Source organism: Mytilus galloprovincialis, chromosome 8, assembly GCF_965363235.1.
Source record: "Mytilus galloprovincialis chromosome 8, xbMytGall1.hap1.1, whole genome shotgun sequence".
NCBI classification, from domain to species: Eukaryota; Metazoa; Mollusca; class Bivalvia; order Mytilida; family Mytilidae; genus Mytilus; species Mytilus galloprovincialis.
In genome coordinates, this window is record NC_134845.1 from 9310601 (window position 1) to 9322810 (window position 12210).

The following is a 12210-nucleotide window of genomic DNA, read 5'->3' on the forward strand; positions in this document are numbered from 1 at the left end:
CTTCAAACATAACCGTCCAATAAAATTTAAGTATGACGTATACAAGCTGAAGCCCCGCCTATCTTAATTCCCATGCTTGAGCAAACATTGATACAAGCAAAGCAAGCAAGCCAAACAAAGATTTGTCTTGCTAGCATTAATGTATTAGCTGTAAAAAATCTTTAAATTTAGCAGATGACCCTTTACAGTTGACTAAGAAAAAACAAATAGTCAACAGAAACAAGAGACTAAATACTATCAAAGACCAAGATTATGACAGAAAAACAACCAATATCAGACTAAACAAAAAATCTTTTAATAATAAATACAGCAGATGACCCTTCACAGTTGAATAAGAGAAACCAAATAGCCGACAGAAAAAAGAGACTACGTTTATATCAAAGACCAAGCTAAACAACAACCAATATCAGACTGAAGGACAAATCTTTTGTACCATACAGGCTCTTATAGAATTATAAACAATTCAATTAAATCATGCATATGAAAACCAAAGACACAAAGTTAAGGCTGCATGTCTGCACTCTTCTAAAATTCAAACCTTAAAATTTCAATTAGTAAATCATTGTTTCTTTTGTACTGACTTCAAAGTGTAATTAATTCCAGTGTAATACATCAATACTAAAGTTTGCTTTAATAAAATTTTAATTAAGTTTTCCTAGTCCATACATTGTCATTGGGTGACTGCTCAGGACAAAGTCCAGATGACCTTTTAAATCAAGCAAGACCAATTTGCCCCTGTCCAATACATCATGAACCATCAAAGGTGTCTGGCCACAAATCATGTGATAATGATGGACCAGGGAATTGTGGGTAATTATCTGTTTTGTTGGACTATGTGTCAATCTTTATTTATAACGACAAGTGGACAATCCACTGCTGATAGGTTATGGCATGCAATATCAACAAAAAATATATTTCCAAATTCCTTCAAAGTGCATAAAGAAATGTGCCAATGTTTCCAACTTCCTTCAAATTTCATAATAAATGTGCCAATTTTTATGTAGACTGAAGAACAGTATAACAACTTAAGGCTCGTGGGTATAAACCATATTTTTTTTTAAATATAGGATTTCGCTATTTTTTTCTCTAAATAAAATTTATCCTATTAGTCCAGTCAATCTAGCATAAATTTGACCCTAACCTGAAAGTAACTGCAACAGAAGATTTTTAAGTTTTAATCTTTAACATTATATATACCCCAAATATACACAGAAAAAAATCCCATAAAATCTTACTTGAGGAAGACTAAAAAAATTACCATTTAAAATTCCTATGGAGATTTGCATTGAAAAAGGAGATAACTCTTGCAATAAAGGCAGAAATGTCAATAAAAATTGATACAAAATTGTAACTTTACCGCTTCTTAGATAATTCATCAGAATGTATTGATTCTTGATTTTTTAGCGGTCTTTAGAGTATAACAAACAACTCTAAAGGTGTTTTCATATCTTTTATCAAGCTATAATTTAGATTGCGTAATTCATTAGTTGACCGTTTATTGAATTTTTCAACATGTCAAGGTAAAGAATCTCAAATTTTATTAAAACAATTAAGCATGTATTCTTCTTTTTGTGGTTTAAAGTTTCTTTAGACAAGTAAGATGCTGAAAAATATGATATACAGATATAAACAATACCAAATTTTCACATTATTTTTTTCAAAATGGTCACAAAGCTTCAAATTTGCAATTTCTTTAATGAAAAATGCATAAAAATAAAATAAAACTACCCATAACACTTTGGTTTTGTACATTTCATGAGCAGAAGATTATATAATTTTGTCAAATGCCAACTTATAACCCCATCAAAGTATCATACTTTACATAAATTTCAAGAAAATCAACCAAAAACTGACCAAAAAAGACTCATTTTTGCGGAGTTATCTCCCCTTCCAATGTTAATTTCCATAGGCAATTTAAAATGCTGATTTTGAGTTTTCCTCAAGTTAGATTTTATGGGACTTTTTTCTGTGTATATTAAGGGCATAATGCTATAGATTAGAACTAAAACATTTTCTGTTGCAATTAGTTTGAGGTTAAATCTTAGTTTGACTGGACTATATACTTGATGGAAAAATAGATTAAAAATATGGGGTCACCTTCCATTTGAGCTCACAATCTGCCTTCAAAAGAAGCATGCATTTTTGTTGAGTTACTTTTTTTTGTTGTTGAACTAGTAGAAGAAAAAAGGATAATATCGAAATAAAAAAAGAACTAAATTACAGAAATTGCTTAAATTTTACAATAGTTTAGCATTTGAAAAAAAAAAAAAAAAAATATAGGTCACCAATGAATTAAAAAAGATATTTCAATTTAAATGAAAAAAATGCATTTTTTTCACCAAAGGGAGATCATTTGGAGCTTTTTCAATGATATAAACATTTTAAAAGTCATCTTGGGCCAAAACGAAATGATTTTTTGTTTGATTTATATGCCATATCATAAAGTAACAACTAATGGTGTAATAAACAAAATTTGTAATGAAAAAAAAATGCTGATTTTTTTGTACCCTCAACTAAAATCTAAACAAAAATGTGTCCCAAGTACAAGGATGCCCCACTCGCACTATCATTTTCTATGTTCGGTGGACCATGAAATTGGGGTAAAAACTCTAATTTGGCATCAAAATTAGAAAGATCATATCATAGGGAACACTGGTGTACTAAGTTTCAAGTTGATTGGACTTCAACTTCATCAAAAACGACCTTGACCAAAAACTTTAACCTTGAGTGGGACGAACGAACGAACTATTGTGGGTGGGGCATAAAATGTTAAAATATATAGATGTGTTTTAAGAAAGTGAAGGCTATTGCACTTTTGACAATTTGACTTTCATTAAATTGACTGTATCTGGACCACCAAAATGTACAAGTGAAATGCTGAAGATATAGGTTATGATTTTCCAACCAAGAGACATATAATATAATTTCTTCTTTATAAATATAAGTGAATAAAATTCCCATGTCACAATGCTGATGTCATTATGTTACAGTAAGAACTGATTGTTCAATGATGTAGTTTATACTGATTGACCTCAGGTCAACCTGTGTAACTCATTCATAAACAAGAATGTGTCCCTAGTACACAGATGCCCCATCCGTACTATCATTTTCTATGTTAGTGGACCGTGAAAATGGGGTAAAAACTCTAATTTGGCCTTAAAATTAGAAAGATCATATCATAGGGAACAAGTGTACTAATTTTCAAATTGATTGGACTTCAACTTCATCAAAAACTACCTCGACCAAAAACTTTAAACCTGAAGTGGGACAGATGGACTGGGGAACGAACTGAAGAACAAACAAATGGACACACAGACCAGAAAACATAATGCCTTTAAATGGGACATAAAAATACAACTTCAGATTAAATAAACCAGGAGATGTGAGGTATTTTTTGTCAATCAGTCAGATACTCAGAAACTCAACTAGAGGCTCTAAAGAGCCTGTGTCGCTCACCTTGGTTTATGTGACTATTAAACAAAGGAAGCAGATGGATTCATGACAAAATTGTATTTTGGTGATGGTGATGTGTTTGTACATCTTACTTTACTGAACATCCTTGCAGCTTACAATTATCTCTATCTATAATGAAGTTGGCCCAGTAGTTTCAGTGGAAAATGTTAGTAAAAATTTACAAATTTTATAAAAATTGTTGAAAATTGACTATAAAGGACAATAACTCCTTAGGGGGTCAATTGACCATTTCGGTCATGTTGACTTATTTGTAAATCTTACTTTGCTGAACATTATTGCTGTTTACAGTTTATTTCTATCTATAATAATTTTCAAGATAATAACCAAAAACAGTAAAATTTCCTTAAAATTACCAATTCAGGGGCAGGAACCCAACAACGGGTTGTCCGATTTATCTGAAAATTTCAGGGCAGATAGATCTTGACCTGATAAACAATTTATCCCCCTGTCAGATTTGCTCTTTATGCTTTGGTTTTTGAGTTATAAGCCAAAAACTGCATTTTACCCCTATCTTCTATTTTTAGCCATGGCGGCCATCTTGGTTGGATGGCCGGGTCATCGGACACATTTTTTAAACTAGATACCCAAAAGATGATTGTGGATAAGTTTGGATTAATTTGGCCCAGTAGTTTCAGAGGAGAAGATTTTTGTAAAAGATTACTAAGATTTACGAAAAATGGTTAAAAATTGACTATAAAGGGCAATAACTCCTATATGGGTCAACTGACCATTTCGGTCATGTTGACTTATTTGTAAATCTAACTTTGCTGAACATTATTGCTGTTTACAGTTTATTTCTATCTTTAATAATTTTCAAGATAATAACCAAAAACAGTAAAATTTCCTTAAAATTACCAATTCAGGGGCAGCAACCCAACAACAGGTTGTCAGATTCATCTGAAAATTTCAGGGTAGATAGATCTTGACCTGATAAACAATTTTCTAATAGTCAGATTTGCTCTTAATGCTTTGGTTTTTAAGTTATAAGCCAAAAACTGCATTTTACCCCTATGTTCTATTTTTAGCCATGGCGGCCATCTTGGTTGGTTGGCCGGGTCCCTGGACACATTTTTTAAACTAGATACCCCAAAGATAATTGTGGCCAAGTTTGGATAAGTTTGGCCCAGTGGTTTCAGAGGAGAAAATTTTTGTAAAAGATTACTAAGATTTACGAAAAATGGTTAAAAATTGACTATAAAGGGCAATAACTCCTATATGGGTCAACTGACCATTTCGGTCATGTTGACTTATTTGTAGATCTTACTTTGCTGAACATTATTGCTGTTTACAGTTTATCTCTATCTATAATAATATTCAAAATAATAACCATATAACGGCAAAATTTCCTTAAAATTGCCAATTCAGGGGCAGCAACCCAACAACCGGTTGTCCGATTCGTCTGAAAATTTTAAGGCAGATAGATCTTGACTTAATAAACAATTTAACCCCATGTCAGATTTGCTCTAAATGCTTCGGTTTCAGAGTTATAAGCCAAAAACTGCATTTGACCCCTATGTTCTATTTTTAGCCATGGCGGCCATCTTGGTTGGTTGGCCGGGTAACCGAACACATTTTTTAAACTAGATACCCCAATGATGATTGTGGCCAAGTTTGGTTAAATTTGGCCCAGTAGTTTCAGAGGAGAAGATTTTTGTAAAGGTTAACGACGACGGACAACGGACGACGGACGCCGGACGACGCCGGACGCCGGACGCCAAGTGATGAGAAAAGCTCACTTGGCCCTTCGGGCCAGGTGAGCTAAAAAGGACATTATGGTCAAAGGAGTAGGTCCGGAAAGGGCCGATTTTGGCCCCCAAATTTCAGTTTCATCTAACGAGATATTTAGGACACTTTTTAAACACTTAAATGTCTATTTTAATTGATTCGATTAGTTTATGCTAAAGATTTTAACTGATTCAGTCATTAAAAACGCTCCGATTGAAGCTTAAATATGAAAAATCTATCAAATATGCCAAAAAACGTCACTTTTCAGATGGTTTTCGTCAAAAATGAAAGTGGCCGCATCCGTGTTCATCCTCAACCTTTATATATGTTATGTATTATCATCAAATACAACTTACATTTCAATATTATAAATGAACACGAATGCGGCCACTTTCATTTAAGACGGAAACCGTCTAAAATTTAACTAAAATGCTATAATTGTGAAGATTTCAGTAATTTAGCATGACTTTATGATGCTAGTACACGATATATGTGCATTGTATTGTCAAAAACAGCACATATTTATGTAGCAGAAGCATTCTACTTTTCAAAAAATAGCTAAAAGATTACATTTTCACAATTTTGCAAAACTGCTTAATTGTGGGGCCAAAAAGGGGTCTTACTGAACCTACTCCTTTGCTGGACAAGAAAATCAACTTTCAATAGAAACACAAAAAACAACTTTACATTGATAAAATTGACAATCTGAACTTATATATATATATTCAGTTACCTCTTCCATGTAGATTGTATAATCTATACTAATTTTCTATGCTGTGTCTCGTGTACTATTATTTGTCTGTTTGTCTTTTTATTTTTTAGCCATGGTGATGACAGTTTATTTTCCATCAATGAGTTTGACTGTCCTTCTGGTATCTTTCGCCCCTCTTTTACATGTAAAAATGTTAAAATTTAGATTAACAAATTAGCTTCCCCATTATAAGACCTGCACTTGGTTCAGAGAAAGCCGACTTAGTTCAGAGAAGCCAACACCTAAGTACATATATGTGTTGCTAAAGTTACTTTCACTTTTGTAGTTATTACATTGGTATACTGTACTAACCTGCATTTTAGGTAAAGAATATTTTTTTCATTCTGTCTTGTTCAAAGACATTCATGTTTAGTTCTTAGAACCAGGCAAAAGTTTTCATTATCTAAATCAACCTACAAGTTGTGATATAAGTTATGAAGACAACAAAATGAAATTCTCTCCAACAACTTTCTTAATTTTTCAGAATTTGAAATAAATTTCTTTTTGACACTGCAACTCTTTTGGTCAATGCAGACAAATATATCGCAACATTTAGTAACCTTCTTGGTATTTATGTAATAATTTATTTCTGAATTGAATAATTAGTTAGCTTGAATCAATCTGCAATAATATTAATCCAATATCAAAGTTGTCATTCAAGAATCAATTTATAGATTGCTTTTTGCCTGAATACATTTTTAAGGTCTGTCTAAAGATTGTGAAAAGTCTTCATTTCAATTTCCTTTTAGGTTTAGAGTGACAATTTTCCAGCTTTAATTGTCACATGATAATGGTATTATTTTGTGTTCTCTAAGATCCAATAATACCAGCTTTAATTGTCACATGATAATGGCATTACTTTATGTTCTCTTAGATCCGATATTACCAGGATAAATTCTGTCACTGAATAAGACATTACTATAGTGCAGTAATAGGCATCTGTACTTCATGTCAAAATAAGATTTATTTCTGCCTTCTTTTACAATTTTTCAGTATCATATACATATAAGAAGATGTTGTATGAGTGCCAATGAGACACCTCTCCCTCCATGACACAATTGTAAAAGAAAAACCATGATACATGTATAGATCAAAATACAGTCAACAACACGGAGCATTGGCTCACACTGAACATCAAGCTATAAAGGGACTCAAAAATTACTAGTGCAAAACCATTTAAACAGGAAAACCAACGGTCTAATCTATATAAAAAACCAGAAACGAACAAATTTATGAACCACATCAACAAAGAACAACTGCTGATCAACATCAGGGACTTATGACTGGTGCAAACAATGCGACAGGTACAAATTGAACCATTTTTCACAATTCAACATCTTATGAGAAAAAACATATCTATTACAGAGATTCATAATCATAATAATAGACTATGTAGCTTAAAATGTTATACATTTATATAAATCTTTAATAATTATTTTTAATTTTCGTTTAGTGCCATTTTAGCACAAATTTAACACAACAACTTTCCTTTTCATTTTAGTGAGGATCAGTGTTAACCCTGAATGATAAACAGAAACGTTTAACAAATGAACTGACAAAGCTGATAAACTGTCAAAAGAAAAGTGAAATTACTCCATTGAAAAAATGAAATAAAAAGATGACTGATAACACTGGTTCAATAACCCTCAATGTAAGGCTAGGTGATAGTATAAATAAGGGCTGTACCCCTGGACAGGAAGGTAAACGACAGGATTTATGTCTCCATGATTGTAAAAGAAACACCTTTCTTATAGAACATATACTGAGGCAATACTTCAGCTTTCTTTCTATACAAGATTGTTAACTATTTAGTTTAGTAGTTTAGTTATTATAGTTTAATCTATATAGTCTTTAGTTCTATTTGTATCTTTGTATTTACAGTGACTTGGTGGGTTTAAATTAAAGTTGTACAAAGAACACTTCAGTCATTTATAGCCAATTAACAAGACACATACACTAGATATATTTCCAAATTGATATAGCAATTTACTTTTTTCAATATAAAACTACGGTTTTATATTTAAAAAAAAGAAAAAAAGGTAATGCAATGAAATTTAGGCAGGTTTTATTTCAAAGAAAACAACAATATTTTGATTATTTCTGATGGTTTATTTTACAGTAGAAGCAATTATATACTGATATCTGTCTGTATCTAGCCTTACAGAATAATAATTTTGTGCATTTTTTATGTTATCAGTTAGCTTTGTGTTTGTCCTTTTTTGGTCATATAATTTTTGTGTGATATATATATATAATATATATTAAAACAAAAATTAAATTAACACAACTACAACGGTCAAATATATATACTAGTATGTGTAATGCTTATAGTCAATTTAAAATAAAAAAAACAAAAACAATAATTAAATATACCACACAAATATTTAAAAATCAATGCATTGGTAAAAACTCATTGTTTTGTGTTTTAACCTAGCCAGTTTCTCTCTTGTTTATAATCAGACTTTAGTTCAAAAGAAAATTCAAATTTAATGCTTTACTTTTCCGCTATTTGACTATTCGTACTTTTGCTTGTCACGGTTAATGATCCGAATAAACAGGGACAATTGTCACAATAAATAAAAGCATTTACTCGATAGAGATAAGATCAAAGAGTTTTAACACAATTAAGTGTATACCTTAAACCTTTAATTGTAATATGGCGGGTGTCTTTATTTTATGAGGTGATCATACCTAGTTCTAAACTGTACCCAAATAAAGAGAACAAAGCTTTAAGATCAACCAATGTGATTTCATTACACTTTGAATCAGTGACAGTTTAAGTTTTGACTTATGAGTTACCTATTGCAATGAACTGAATGTTCAATCATACAATAAACTTATCTGGTGATCTGTCATATCTCAATGAATTGAACATTATATAAACTTGTCCTATTGTTTTGGACATTCTGTCGTCATTTTTGCTTAAATTACTGTCGTCAGTTTTTTTTAAAATTAAAAAGGACTTGAAAAGTGAGGAATAAATTATAATCAAATCTTTGCAAGCAAAAGATAAAAGTGGAGATAGTTATAGTTTAAACAATATTTTATTTTGTCAAAAGTGCACAAAATATCATTATACAATAGAAATACAGGGATTGGGAAACAAGAAGACCTTGTTTAAATCCGTTTCCCTTTAAAAATAAACAGCTGCGCCATGAGCGCATGATACGCCCGACATCTTGTGTGTAAGTTTTATGCAATAATCATAAATAGTTTCTGAGAAAGTTTTAAGCAATAACCATATATTGTTTTTGAGACACTGCGGGACATGTGAAACCCCCCACCCTGTTTTTTTTTTTTTACAAAAACTAAATATCAATAAAATAAAATTTTGAATCAAAACTAAAATGTATACAGATCTTTAGATTAATATAACAAAGAAGTGTGTAAAGTTTTAAGCAATAATCATAAATTATTTTTGAGATAGGGTGTGACATGTAAAAAAAAAAACCTCCCCTGTTTTACAAAATACTCAATAACTCAAAAATAAAATTTTGAATCATCACCAAAAAGTATACAGATCTTTAGATTAATATAACAAAGAAGTGTATAAAGTTTTAAGCAATAATCATAAATTTGTTTCTGAGATACGTCACAACATGTAAAAAAACCCTCCCCCTTTTTTACAAAATACTCAATTACTCAAAAATGAAATTTTGAAATCATCACCAAAAAGTATACAGATCTTAAGATTAATATAACAAAGACATGTGTAAAGTTTTAAGCAATAATCATAAATCGTTTTTGAGATATGGCACGACATGTAAAAAAACCCTCCCCCTTTTTAACAAAATACTCAATAACTCAAAAATGAAATTTTGAATCATCACCAAAAAGTATACAGATATTAAGATTAATATAACTAAAAAGTGTTTAAAGTTTTAAGCCATAATCAAGATTTTTTTTTGAGATACGGTGCGACATGTGAAAAAAACACACCCCTGTTTTAGTTACAAAGTGCTGTAACTCAAAAAGTTTTAATCTTATTTTCACCAAAAAGTATACAGATCATTTGACCATCATAAGAAAGCACTATATTAAGTTTCATGAAATTTGGATACGTCGTTCTCAAGTTACGGTGCGACATGTTTACGCCGGACAGACAGACGGACGGACGGACACCGGACATTTGTCTACCATAATATGTCCCATCAAAAATTTGACGGGCGTATAAAAATGACAAAATTGGGAACATAGTGTAAGAAATTGGCATGATATAATTTTCAATTCACATTAAATGTTTATTCTGTGGTTTGCCCTTTACGAGACAGAAGTCAGTTTGATAGAAAAATGTGAAAAATAGTTGAAGGTCAACCCCCTATTGCATATGTGTACATGAAGAAAAGCAGCACAAGTAATTTTCCTTATGTTTTAGTGGGTTCTGTGTTTTAGTCTAGCTCAAAATAGTGAGAGAGATCATAAAAAGTTATTTTTTTTGTTAAACACATCAATTCACTTGAACCTAGCTATAGCTTTACTACTATATTTTATATTTCATCCAATTGACTAGATTTTTTAGTTATAAAGAGTAAACAATAGCTACCATTTAAGTTTGACTCAAAGTGCCAAAACCAAAAGACAAGAAGATAAATAAAATTTATACTCATGCTTTAAACTTAATGAACATAACATGAAACTATTGTATTACAATAAATTATGAAGCCGGAAAAATACATTACATGTAATGTTTAAATCAATTTGATATGAAAAAATAAAAGTGGACATTGAATTCCTGAGAAAGCAAAGCCTGGTGATAACTTAAGTTCCCTGATTTTTTACTGCTGCCTCCTCCTCTCACTCTTGAATATGCCAGTACGTATATTACCCTCATGCAGTACCAATGATTATTTGTTAAAAAACATTTGCAAACTGGATTTCCTCTACATGCAAATTGAATGTTAAAATAGAAAACTTCAACATTAATGCAATATTCTAACAATCATAGATAACACAAAAAAAAGCTGTCAATTCAATTGAAAGAAATCCTCAAAAATGTATTTATTTTTCAACGTGCCACTTTAATATTTTGACATCTAAACACAAAGCATAGGGTATCCCATCAAAGGAGCTTACTCAATCTAATTATAAAAAGACAGTGACAAATCTGTAAGATCCGTCCCAGTGTTCTAATGTTACACAATCATTACCTCTCTTTAACATGGTGTAAGCTATGATTATTACACTAATTTGTAAACTTATATTTTTGTTTAAGTGACAAGAAGGATATCAAAGTGAGGCTCGTCTATCAGTGTCGAAGTTGACACGAGAAACACACCCTCTTTAATCCCTATATGGTATTAATTTCTACAATTGATAGATGTGTATTTTACATCAGTAATCAATACTTAATTAGACTTTTTATGATTATCAATCTTTCTTTACTTTGGAAAAATAACACAGTACAGTGGCTTAATTTTGGAAGTGCCTGAAATGAGTACCACTGATCAAGGATGTAGTATCAAAAGTAATGTTTCTTAGTACACTAAAAATGTGAAGCCTGTAGGTGCCACGGTAGTATTTCCTGGCCCATAAGGGATAATGATAGCCTTTTTAGAATTTTCACCACTTTCTAACACTGCAAAAAATTCTACATTCACAGTTAACTGAAGTACTTTCATTTTACTATTCAGAAATGAATTTGAATATGTATCATGACCGTTTACTTTTTTTGCTATTTAAAAAAAACCTAAGGCCACTAGTACTTTTAGGTCTTTTATGGTGCGGTGAATACAAAATTTAAAAAAATTCTCAAACATTTTCATCTGTATGTAAAATTATTTCATATTTTTCTACACCTGATTCATCACTCAGTTTGGGAAAGTATGTTCAGTTGATACTGTATTTTTTGTCCAATCACACTGTTTAGATACATTTACCTAAGTAGGGTACACAAAAGAGCAACCTAAAATCTGGAATGCAAATACTACCGTGCCACCTGTACTGTAACTGTTCCTATAGTCTCAATTGAGTTAAAATAAAATAAAATCATAATTCTTTGATATTGCGTGATTTTTGAAAGTATATGTACCAGGAGTTTTTACAATGGTGTGTCTTAAAAAAATTAAAGTTAAATGTTAGATTAAAGAAGTGTTCATGACAATTAAATGCCAAAGCTGAGTGTTTCAATGCATATTTTCTAAGGAAAAACTTATTTTTTGTAACATTTACATCGGGAGGTTTTTAATCACCAGCATATTATCCTTAAAAAGTTTTGTTAACTTCGTTTCCAACAAATTTGATAAACCATCTGGAGCCAAAAG